This window comes from Typopeltis vanoorti, chromosome 19 (genome assembly GCF_054136105.1).
Source record: "Typopeltis vanoorti isolate ZY-2024b chromosome 19, IOZ_Tvanoo_1.0, whole genome shotgun sequence".
In the NCBI taxonomy this organism is placed as follows: Eukaryota; Metazoa; Arthropoda; class Arachnida; order Uropygi; family Thelyphonidae; genus Typopeltis; species Typopeltis vanoorti.
Genome location: NC_143567.1, coordinates 31,594,609 through 31,606,961, shown reverse-complemented (window position 1 = coordinate 31,606,961; position 12,353 = coordinate 31,594,609). Strand labels below are relative to the sequence as shown.

The window sequence follows — 12,353 nt, the reverse complement described above, 5'->3', positions numbered from 1 at the left end:
GTATACTTGCATAGATCTTGCCAGGAACACTCAGTAGGGAAATACCTCTGTAATTCTCACATTCAGTTTTATTTCCCTTTTTATATATGGGTACTATGAGAGCTCTACTCCAATCATCGGGAATTCGTCCCTCTGTCCAGGCTTTCTGAACTATGCAGTGCAGCCACTGTAAGACTTTTATACCACCATACTTCAGCATTTCTGGTCGAATATCACCTACTCCTGCTGCCGTTCCACATTTCAAGCCTTTGATGGCTTTTTCTACTTCAAGTATGGATATGTATTCCTGACTGCATGCCTGGTCAGTGTTTTTTATCACTGTGCTGTCATCACTGCTTGTTTCATTTAGCAGTTTTTCAAATTAATTACTCCATACTTCAAGGATATCTTTTTCTCCTGTTTTCATGTCACCTTTATCATCTCTAACTCCTTTTACAGCACTCTTTCCTCCATTCCTAAGCTTCTTCAACAACCTCCAGAATATTTTGCCACCTTCTTGATATTTATTTTCTATATTCTTGCCAAAGTCCTTCCATGACTTTTGTTTAGCTAGTTTTACACACTGTTTAGCTTTCTTACATTTGTCTCTGTATTCTGTAAGAGTAAAAGTTGACTTATTTGCCAGGAACTTTTGATATGCTTTCTTCTTTTTCTTCACTGCCTCTTTAACTTCCTGTGTCCACCAGGGAGTTCTGATTTTTTTATCCTTGCACACAACCTCACCACATGCCTCTCTGGCAGAATCAATCAATGTTTTCTTCAGAGTTTGCCACTGAATCTCCAAGGTTTGATTCCTGTTCTCAAACTCTTTCATTTTCTTTTCAATAATCTTTCTGTAGTTCAGTCTACAGTTCACATCTGAGAGCTGCTCAACTTTTATTCGCTTTAAAACTTTCTTACATGTTATTCTTTTCAATATGAAATTCAATTTTATCCTGCTCAAGACTAAATAGTGATCACTTCCAATTTCAAATCCTCTGTACACTCTGGTGTCCTGCACCAGGGAGAAAACATCACTATCAACAATAACATAGTCAATGAGACTTTTCTTATTCCTAGCCTCTTCTCTCCATGTGAATTTGTGCACATTTTTATGTTGGAACATGGTGTTAGTAATAACCAGTCCATGTCCTGAACAGAAATCCAACAGATATTTGCCATTATTATTAGCTTTGCTCTTTTCTCCAAATTTTCCCAAAATATTTTTATATGTCTCACAATCATTTCCTACTCTGCTATTTAGATCCCCAACAAGGACCAACTTTTCCTTTTTCATTGTGTGAGTTGCTTTTTCTAAAGCATCAAAAAATTCTTCCGCTTCTACCTTACTAGAACCTTCTGTGGGACCATAGGCACAAATAAGTCTCATTGTCCAGTTCCCCATTCTCATATTTGCCCACATTACTCTACTTGAGACTGACTGCCATTCAAGAAGATTAGCCTCATATTTTGTGTTGAATACTATGGCTACTCCTTCTTTTCCTTGATTGTCATTGCCTGAATATAACATTTTGTATTTATTGCTCAGAAAGATCTCACCAGTTTTGGTCTTTTTTGTTTCAGTCACCCCTATTATGTCGATCTGGTACTTATCTAATTCCTCAGCTAGCTCCATTTCTTTGCCATTCAGGCTTCTTAGGTTGATAGTACCGATCTTTAACTCTGGTGATGTTGAGTTGGGGTTTGTTTTCAGATTTGTTCCAGTAGCTGACTTTTCGCTGTTCGCCCTGGTTCCCTGGCGAAAACAACGGGGGCCTTGTTTAACTGGGCGACGCCCCAGCCGGCATGAAATTTTGTCATGTTGTACCATCATTTTTTATTTTGGTTTAACCAATAAGAATACAATTTGGTCGGCTAAATCCCAAATTGCCAGCCCATCCTCGTTGTTTCAGTATCAAAGTAGATACCCAACAGGGTGCACCACGAGAAGGTGAGGATTGGACATTAGGTCAGAAGCCCTGGTCGGTTCTCCGCATTCCTTTAAAGGCTATGTGGAGGTCTCCTCTCAGTTATACAGCTTTGACCCTTAAGCACCCCTTATGATACTCAAATGCTGTAATTACAATGACTGATATAGTCATTAATCTGAAAGGCAGCCTTGCCCATGAATATTGTCCATTTTAAGTAAATTTCACTCTTAACATGAAACTGGTGACTTGACTTGTTTTAGACAATAAGTAAGTTAATTTCATTTCTCATTTTGTCATTAGGTGCTTCTGTCCTACACATACATTAAAATGGCATTGTGCAGCTATAACACACCTGAATTCAGCATATCAAAACATACTTTGCCCTCTGGCAAATAATATATAACACTAACCATGTGCTTTCACTGACAGGTGTCTTCAACACTATGCCAAAGTTATGTAGGGGGGGGGATAAAATTTAGAAAGCTATCAACAAACGCTATTTTGTCTTGATAAAATGCTGGAGGTCTTTGTCAACATCTTTATATACAGCATATACGTATAGACTAACCAAGGTATATAAACAGCTTGCTTGGAAAATGTTTTCTATAACAAAACAGTTAAACAGAATACTATAAACAAAAAGAATTAAGTACAAGAGTAATTACCATTAATCAAGAAAATCTCGCCATTTGCAGAAATGACAAGAGAGAGCAATGGAATAAATCTACATGGTTAAGAACATCTTATCAGTGGCATAATTTAATAACTTTCATAACTAAGTTATAATATGTGACTAGAAACTATCATCAAAGATTGACACGAAATCACTTTCCATATAAATTCTTGCATGGCATATGTTTATTGCAGAGATATGAAATATTGATATAGTTATAAAATTGGGCATAATGAAAACTTCAACTATTTTCACTACCAACTACAACAATCCATCTCTGCTATCCAACTGCTAGCTATGACACTGGGGTGAATCCAGACCTTATATTTTATAGGTGCTGCAAAAATGAACAAGGTTGCCCCCATGCTGCAAAATATTAAGAAAGCTAAAATTTCAGAAACTGAATTATCAATATAAAAAAAACAAAGATAATAAAAAAAACTCTTACAAATGGAAATCATACTCTGCACCCAGAAAATAATTCTCCCTGCATACAAATTAACAGCCAGTTAGCTTGTTTTCAGGAAAGAAGAAAATCATTACTCCATATGAAACAATAGTATCAATATTATGCCGATCTATAAAACAAGTCTCCACGGTTGGAACTATCTTAGTAGGCATCCTGGATTTGTCAAGGCCTTATTAACCACCCAAAATGGCTAATGCAGTGAGAATTTTCTTTAATTAAATTGATTTTTTTATCATTAACATAAAAGTCCATTTCATGGGGGTAACAATGGCATTTTAGAGAACAAGAGTGCCTACTAATTGAAGAAGGTAAAGATTCTGGCCTACATTTAAATGCAAAAAAGACTAAATTTATGAGAATCTCAAAGGAAAATAGATCCGAGCCAGAAATATTCACAAACAATATAAAAATTAAGCATACAACAGAATACAAATATTTAGGAACCTACTTTACTGCAGATAGAAAACAAGATAAAAAAATAAAAATAAGATATAGATAAAGATGCTTTCTGGAAAAATAAAGATCTGCTCAGAAGGTCTATGGGTTTTCACATATGGAAGTGAGACCTAGGTATTCAAGAGAGTAAGACAACAGATAATGGCTTTTGAAATGTGGAAGTACAGAAGAGCCCTGAAAATCTCATGGACAGAGCATGTGACAAATGCAGAGGTACTACAGAGAATGAAAACACAGAAATCTTTATTGTAAGAAATGATCTACCATATTTCCCCGAAAATAAGACCTAGCAAGGTTTTTCAGGATGCTCGTAACATAAGCCCTATCCCCAAAATAAGCACCAGTTAAGATCGTCAGCCAGATGGACGCATTTAGTACGTCTGTTGCAACACACGATGGATGTATTGAATTATAAAATAATAATATTATTGACAATAATACTTAAAATAAATGATAATATAAATTATAATTAAGTATTTGTAAATACCCAAGTGGGCGCCTTTGGACGAGAGGTAAAAGCCTATGTAAACAGATGAACTCGAGACTTATTGCCAAATGACCAATCAGAGTACAGACACAATGCATGAATAACGTGCGCACTTGATAACGAACAGATGTGGTTGTGTCTAATATGAATCTTCATAATTCGATATGCCGTATGTTGTAACAGACGTACTTAATGCACTCGCGTGAAATAAAGAAACATTTTCTGAATTTTGGTGCCTGCAATTTTTTGTCGTTTTTGTGTGGACCATCATTCTTAACTGTCATCTTTTTTGTTGTCACTCCTGTCTCGTAAGTCTTCAATTAACACTTGATTTAATGGTAGATTTAAAGGGAATAATATTTTGATCCCCAGACAAGATGAGTGCAAAAAGAAAGACCTATTCCATCGAGTACAAGAAAGGAATCGTGGAGGACTCCCAAGGCAAGAATCTTACAGCTTTCTGCAAAGAGAAGAAGTTGGATCTCCGAATGGTCCAAAAATGGTGAGCAGAGTACGATAACCTCAGTCAACAGGTGGACGAGGGAAATGCTAAGAAGCACAAGTGTGAATCAGGTCAGCAAACCATTATTTCCTGATCTGGAAGACATTATCTGTGAATGGATTGCTGACAGGGGAGCAAAGGCTTTGGTAGTGCGCAGGGCTGATATTCAAGCATTTGCCCTTGCAATGGCACCACAGTTAGAAATATCCCCAGAAGAATTCAAAGCATCACAACACTGGCTGGATGGCTTCCTTCAGCGATATGAACTGTCTCGAAGATCGACAACACTGTTCAAGCTGGAAGATACTAAAGTTATTAAACGTGCACTTGCATTCAAGTCCTTTGTTGATGGCATCGACTTTTCTACCAATATGATTGCTATGGATGAAACTGCAGTGTTTATGGGCCAAGGATCTCAAACGACAATTGATCAGAGGGGTGCCTTGTCAATCTACATTCCCTGACACGAAGAAATTAAAATTCAGGCATTTATGTTCTTGAAACCAAAAAAGCCTGGTGCACACAAGCAGTTATAAGGAAGTGGGTCAATTTAATGTTGCCACTTTTTTTGCGAGGTGGCCAAAGAGGTCTGCTAGTCTGGGATTCAGCCAGCACTCACTGTGCTAAAGACATGAAGAACTTCCTTGCAGAGAGAAGAATAGATCAAATAATGATTCCCACAGGAATGACTGACTATCTCCAGACTCTTGATATTGCAATAAACAAGCCATTCAAGGACCATTTGCACATGGAAATCAATGACTACATTGAAAATAGAATGGAGAGAAATCAGCGTGGAAACTTTGTGAAGTCTAGCCTGCAAGAGGTCGTGACTTGGGTGAAGAATTCATGGGATAAAATCACTGACAGTTGTGTTGCCAATGCACTACGAGCAGGCTACATGGACAAGAAGTGCTCATTTAAGGAGAACTCTATTGCTGGACATAAGAGATTGTGGCCAATAGTTCTACAGGAAATGGAGTTGCAAGAAATTCAGGCCAAAATTTGGAGTTTGGAGAGTTATGACGATGTTTCAGAAGAAGATATCGTGACTGTATTTGAATAAATGTATTGTTGTACATGAAAAAATAAGACATCCCCTGAAAATAAGCCCTAATGCATCTTTCGGAGCAAAAATTAATATAAGACCCGGTCTTATTTTCTGGGAAATACGGTAGAAAAAGATAAGACTAGTAGGGCATGTATTAAGGGGATCAGCAGGACACTAACAGCTTTAGAAGGAAAGGCTATGGGAAGAGGTAATAAAAAAAGAAGGACATGGTTTGATGATATAAGATCATGGACAGGATCATGTGACTATGCTGAAACAAAAAGAAGAGCTGCCAACAGAGAGGACTGGAAGGACATGGTGCTGCACCCTCACATTGAGGAAGCTACATGAAGAAATTAAAATAGACTTTTTTCTTTTCAAATGCTACTGCTAAAATTGTTCCAATATAAAAATAAGATTTTTTTTTAAAATAGGTTTTCAGATCCATTATTAAACAAATAAAATCAGTTAATCAAGCTCAGGTTAGTATGTAAAAACATGATTTCGTAAAAATTTACACACAGGATTGTTCTTCACAATCTTCACTGGACAGACCACTCAGGTGGTTAAACAGCAAATGAAGGATGCAGATTGAAAATAATTTTTAAAGTTATCTGCTTAAGACACCTATGAAACCATTCCTAATTCAATTTATGTTCTGAAAGAGAGAGATATTATGTGTCTTCATTTGTCAACAGATGTTATACAAATATTATAATAATCCATATAATTTCATTTGATTTGATAATCATTTTTCTCTTCTTAAATGTTAGCATTTAGCATCATCTAGATAAATATTCATATATGTGTGATGGAGCTAATAAAAACTTTATGTGATCATTCTAAATAGCTCTCTGTTGAGCTCAAATCAAAAACCAGATTTTTTTTTTCTCCCCTAAAAGAAATAGTTCATTTAACTACAACTTTCACTATTCCTTCGAATAAAAAGAAAATGCAATAATTTGCCACTGCGCATTGTTTCCTAACTTACTTGCTGTCTGATTATAAAAGGGGAGATCTGTAACATTATTAATACTTTTAAAATTCAATATCAAACTCTCTGACTTCATACTATACCACTGTTTATCTAAGGTGAAGAAACAACTATCATAACAAGCTGCACCTGACACAGTATAAAATTAATTTAGTTATGCAATAAACTTCTGACAGTTGGTATCAGTGACTATTTTAAGTGCAATTTCTTTTTTTTTTTCTTTTGAAGTTTTTAAATACAGTACCATGATAATCAAGCATACATTTGGTGCTACTTTTATTCCCATATCATACTACAGATAATCATTTGATCTTTATGGAAAATTTGCATGCAAGTATTTTTTAAATGGGAAGTGACTTTAGCAACTTTGTTAATTAATTTTTTATAATTTAATGTAATAAGACATTTCTGTATAAATAAAACAGGCAAAATAAAAAAAAAAAAAAAGAAAGAAGAAAATGTGGATACACACATGTTTATTACTGCATCCAAAAAAAGTACAACGGTATTGAATGAAAACTTGCATACATCTTCATTTTTTTTTTTTTTTTTAATTTATACAATTTGTCTTATTTCAATAAAGACAAAAGTTCAAATTCTAAGCCTGTGACCTCAATCTACTAGGCTGTTTTTGATATAACCACAGCCTTATAAACATTCATACAGTATCAATGAAATTAATAGATGTGCCCTATCACATGACATTTATTGTTGATTATAAATACCATGGCAGGTCACAATCTCAACATGTTTAAAGTGATGGCACAACAAAAGATACAAAACAATTAACTGATTTCCCAATATGCTTTAAAAAGGGCAGTGAGAAAAGTCAACTATCATATAACTTATTTCACTGTCTACTATAAATAGTATGACAATCTAGTTCAAGAGTGCTCAGAGCAAAAGGTTGCTGCACATCTTTAGATATCAAGATTGTCCACAGCTAATATAAATTACACTGCCAGCTTAGCAGCAGCGAATCATGATAAGAAAATATGCTAGACGTTTTCTAAACATTCAAAGAATCAAAAATAATGCAAGGCTGCTTAAAAGCTATTTAGCATTCTTTGAAGTGTCCTGGAGTAATTCCAGTTCTGAGTGGTTATATATTGAAGTGGTGCATTTGATAAGTTATTTTTCAAACATGTCACAATTACTTGGATAAGTGCAACAAGTGCAACACATCACAATGTGGGACCACATATGACTGTTTTCTTAGGAAAAGGACTGAAACACAGCCCACCATACATTACATGCTTAAAATTATCTTCCTGTACAACTTATGATCAAAAGACTGCTAGTACTTTGGTTCACCTACTGCACACATCATGAAGACAGTACATACGATACTATTCATTTAACTGGACAAAAATGGATTCCTGATGCTATGACTTAATTACAAACAAATCAAAGCATCTGTGGCAATCCTTAAAAATTTCTCAAATAAAAATGAAAGAAAGAGCACAGAACATGATAACCCAACTTTAGGTTTCTCCATCGGGAGTAAGCAGCAACCTTGCAGTCAGAATATTAGTCTGTACATTATTTTAAACACATCCACTCACTATAGCACATACAGGACAATCCTGATGAGTCAGATTACTAATCTGGACCATGGTTCATATTTCAATCAATGTAATACTTACATGGGTATTCACATATCTTTGGGCATGGCAACATTTCCAAGTTGAACTACATATCCATACTGAGTGCAATTATCAAAATATTTGTGTATATCCATTCACTTTCTCAAATGGGACCTTATACTGTTTCAGGAAGGGTAATTTTATTTTTAAGAAACTGTTTTACTTACTTTCTTTGTGAATTTAGCTTTCATCTGAGAGATCTTAACGTATGCGATTCTCAAAGCGGTTTTGTGCAATACTGCATGGACATCATCTTTTCAAGCAATGTGTCTTGAAGATGGAACTAGCAAAAACTTTTAAAACAATTGCACTAAACTCTGTTGAAAACATTGGAATTTTAATAACACAATATTTCAGCAGCATTAGTGCTGCTACTGACATAGGGATATAAATCAAATGTTGCACTAACAATGAATTTGAAAACTCCCAAATATACTGCATAATCTTTTGTTGGTCTTGCAAACACTGTTAAATATATAAATAAAGGATTACTAACTACAGAAAACTTTTTTTTTTAAAAAAAAAAAAGACTTGATATATATATACATTTTTTTAAAATGCTAAGCTTTAAGCAGTGGCCAGTCTATGGAGAAAGATAATATATGGACAAAGATCTACAACAAGTCCTTTCATCCTTACACAGATAATAAAAAAAAAGAAGTCAATAAAGATACATTAAAAAATATCATAAGTGCATTAATTTTTTTTTTTAACCAAAGATTGATAGTCATTTATTTCTTTATACTAAAGGAATACACTTAAGATATACGAAAGTTCACAAGGTCTATATAGAAAACTAAAATCCATTATAGTCAAATAATTAGAGTTCAGAAATTCACACTCTTTGAAGCTAATTTAGCAAACTGATTTTTCAATTACTGAAGGTTTATGTTTCAGTTTACTAAGAATAATCACAGTACCATTTTTTAATGTCTGTTCCGAACACTGTCCAAATATCTTTGAAATATATATTCATAATTTTGAATATGTATTTTCCATAAGGAAAATTTAATAAAAAAAAAGAACTAGGAATTCTTGCATACACAGACATTTTAATGATCTGTAATAAATTCTACAGCCAGGTGAAAAATAACTAATTGTTGCTATTGAACAAGATTAAAGCAACTCACACAAACTTAACCCACAAGAAATGAGCCACCACTTGAAATTAGCAACATCACAATCTTTGTTTGCTCACATTTGGGTAAAGTGCTAAAACAAAATATAATATAATAGTCTAGTATCATTTACTTCATTTAAGGTTGGTTTGTCTAATTCTGCATTCTAATTCATGTTCACTCAGTTCAAGAATTGAAGCCATTGGATAAGGAAAAACATGTGTACTGTAGGTGGTTTTATCATTTGTTGAAGAAACCAAAATATCCCAGTTGTTCCTCAGGGAAAGGGACTTTCCCTGAGAAATAACTAGAAAAAATAGTTAAATATCTTCTTTATAAATGCAAAACTTATTATGGATGTGAAGAATATTATTAATCCACTGTTACAGAAAGATAAACTGAAAGTTACAAATGGAGAACCAACACCTGGAAAAAGCTATTCAAATCCAGTGAAACACTAATAAAATGAGAATATATGGGTTCCTGGGCAGAGTCCTTGTCTTTAACAATGTAAGCCAACTCTGATGCTGAAAGTTATATTCTAGTAAGCTTTCTGGTGAATTCTGAAAAACATTTTAAGTTTCAGTTTTATCAGGCTATAACAACAATGGATTAATAATATTCATTATATCTATAATTAAAATTACCTGACTCTATACTGACAATGTAGTCTTTTAGACTATATTGTCAAGAAGTTCTGACATGATGTTGCTGCAAGAGGATTTGAATAGGTTGGTGCTCTAGGCTGGAAAATGGGAATACCACTTCAACATTGAAGTATAAAGTTATGCATTTTGACTAGAGAAGAAAGAATGAGGTTTATCACACTAGAGGAACTTAGATTCAGGTGGAAGAAGAGAGGAATGTGGAGATCTTAGTGGACAGGAAACCAAAGTTTGAGGGGGAGGGGGACACAAAATTGCTGCTATAATGCAAAGAACCCTAACGAGTACAAATAAGATGGTGTAATTCCACTGCATAAGGCACTAATCAGGGCACATTTAGATTTCTGTGCACATATCTAGTCATGTGGCTATATTTCCAATAAGGAACACTAGAGAGAGTGCTTAGGAGAATAACTAAGATTGTGTCCAGAACTTTGGAATGGTAAGAAGATAGACTGAGGGAATGCACTCTGCAGAGTTTGGGCAATAGGAGGAAGAGAGATGATTTGACTGAGATAGCTGATGAGAGGAGCCTATCAGATACAAGAATTACTGCATTTAACATATTAACAGAAATAGGGAATTTCTATTTGGTTTCATTGGCCTCGGATGTTTAGAACTGTTAGTTCTCATCAGAGATATGACAGAAATCTTAAGAGAATAAAAACTGTTTAATTCCATAGCAAAGCTATGTCAAAGACTTGTATTTTTCATTAGTGAACACTAGCTCAGTGCATTTTTGTAATTATTAATTTGTATTTACAATATCCCTTATTTCTACTAATTTACTTAAGTGAAATGAAGCCTTTTTTGGCACTCTTTTTCAATAATCAAAATTTATTATTTATTCTGAAATTAAATGTAACATGTAATATAACGTTATAATACAGATCCTGGATTGCTTAAGGATAGATGATTGGAAGGAAACTTCCAAATAGCTTGTATGAAATGCAAAGAGATGATCAACTTCTGAGCTCATGTCCAACCCTGACTTTCTCGTAGTGCACCACTATTAGTAGCTTCACCTGAATTCTCGCCTAGTTGACATTGTGAGATTTAACCAACCAAACTCTATTCTGTATTGGCTTAAACCAAAAGAAAATGATAGCACATGATGAAATGTCAAATGTTGGCTTGAGCGCTGTCCAGCTAAAAAAAGTCCCACCCACCCTGCTGTTTTCACCAAGGAACCAGGGCAAACCAGGTGAAGATATGACACATCAGTGAAACAAATATCAATGGAAAAGCACTGCCAGAAGAATTAGAAACAAAGAAGACAAAAACAGTTAATTCCAAATAACAATTGTGAGATGTTATATTTGATCGGAGAAAGGAGGAGTAGCTATAGTATTCAACACAACATAATCTTGAATGGTAGGCAATTTCAAGAAAAGTGATGTGGGCAAACATCAAAATACGGAACTGAACAATGAGACTTCTTTGTGCCTAGAGAAGGTTCTAATAAGGAAGAGGTAGAGGAATTATTAGGAATTGGAAGAGTTATTAGAGAAGGCAGTAACATAAAGAAGAAAATTTCAGATATTCAGACAATTTTGGGAAATAGAGAAAAACCTAATACTAATATGGTAAGTGCTTGTTGGATTTTGGCTCAAGAGAAAGACTAGTCATTACTAATACCACATTCCAACATAAAGATGTGTGTATAAATTCACAAAGAGAAGATATAAGTCTCATAAACTATGTTATTATTGATAGTGACATCTTCTGTTTACTTTCTTGTTTCCTAGTACAGGTAGTCGTCGACTTACGACCATGTTAGGTTCCAATCGACCAGTCGTAAAGCGATCTGGATGTAAGTTGGACCAATTTAGGTAAATCAGACACTGTGTACAACACAATCAGTTTACTATTTACAAAAATAAAAAATATTATGAAAAAGATATTGAATACTGTATAAAACCTAAAAAATATTTTATCTTAAAGAATTAAACAAAACATATGTAGAAAATAGATAAGAAATGTTTTACTGGCCACTCATGCTTGGCTGCAGGTCATCAATGCCGCCACTTGATGTAGTGGGAGTTGTTTTTCTCATAAACATGTTGATTTTTGTTTGAATTGTTTGTTTCCTTTTCTGCTCGTAAATTTCACGGTATGGCCAAAAAGCATCGTGTACCATTCGTTCAATGTTTGGGTCCATTTCCGCAAAATGTGTAAGAAGTTTATTTAGTGGAGAAAAATCTTCAGATAATCTTCTAGTGGTGAATTTTCTTTCTGGTTCTTCCTCATCTTTGTTTTTCTCTTCTTCCATCCTTTCTTCTTCCAAAGCGATAAGTTCTTCATTTGTAAGTTCTCCAGATTCTTGCTCTAGCAGCTCCTCAACATCTTCTGCTTCAATGTCTAAAGAAAGTCATTTGCCAG

General features: G+C 34.5%; 1 protein-coding gene across 4 annotated transcripts in view; it reads right to left on the bottom strand.

The window, feature by feature from the left end:
• LOC150095971 (uncharacterized) overlaps positions 1-12,353 on the bottom strand; it is a 50,779-nt gene that overhangs the window by 19,042 nt on the left and 19,384 nt on the right. For 2 of the 4 annotated variants that reach the window (XM_090409142.1, XM_090409140.1), the window contains exon 2: positions 8,356-8,653. The exons of the other annotated variants lie outside the window; for them this stretch is intronic. The gene's annotated coding sequence lies outside the window, so the exon portion shown is untranslated. The remainder of the gene's footprint in view (positions 1-8,355; positions 8,654-12,353) is intronic. 4 annotated transcript variants of the gene reach the window in all.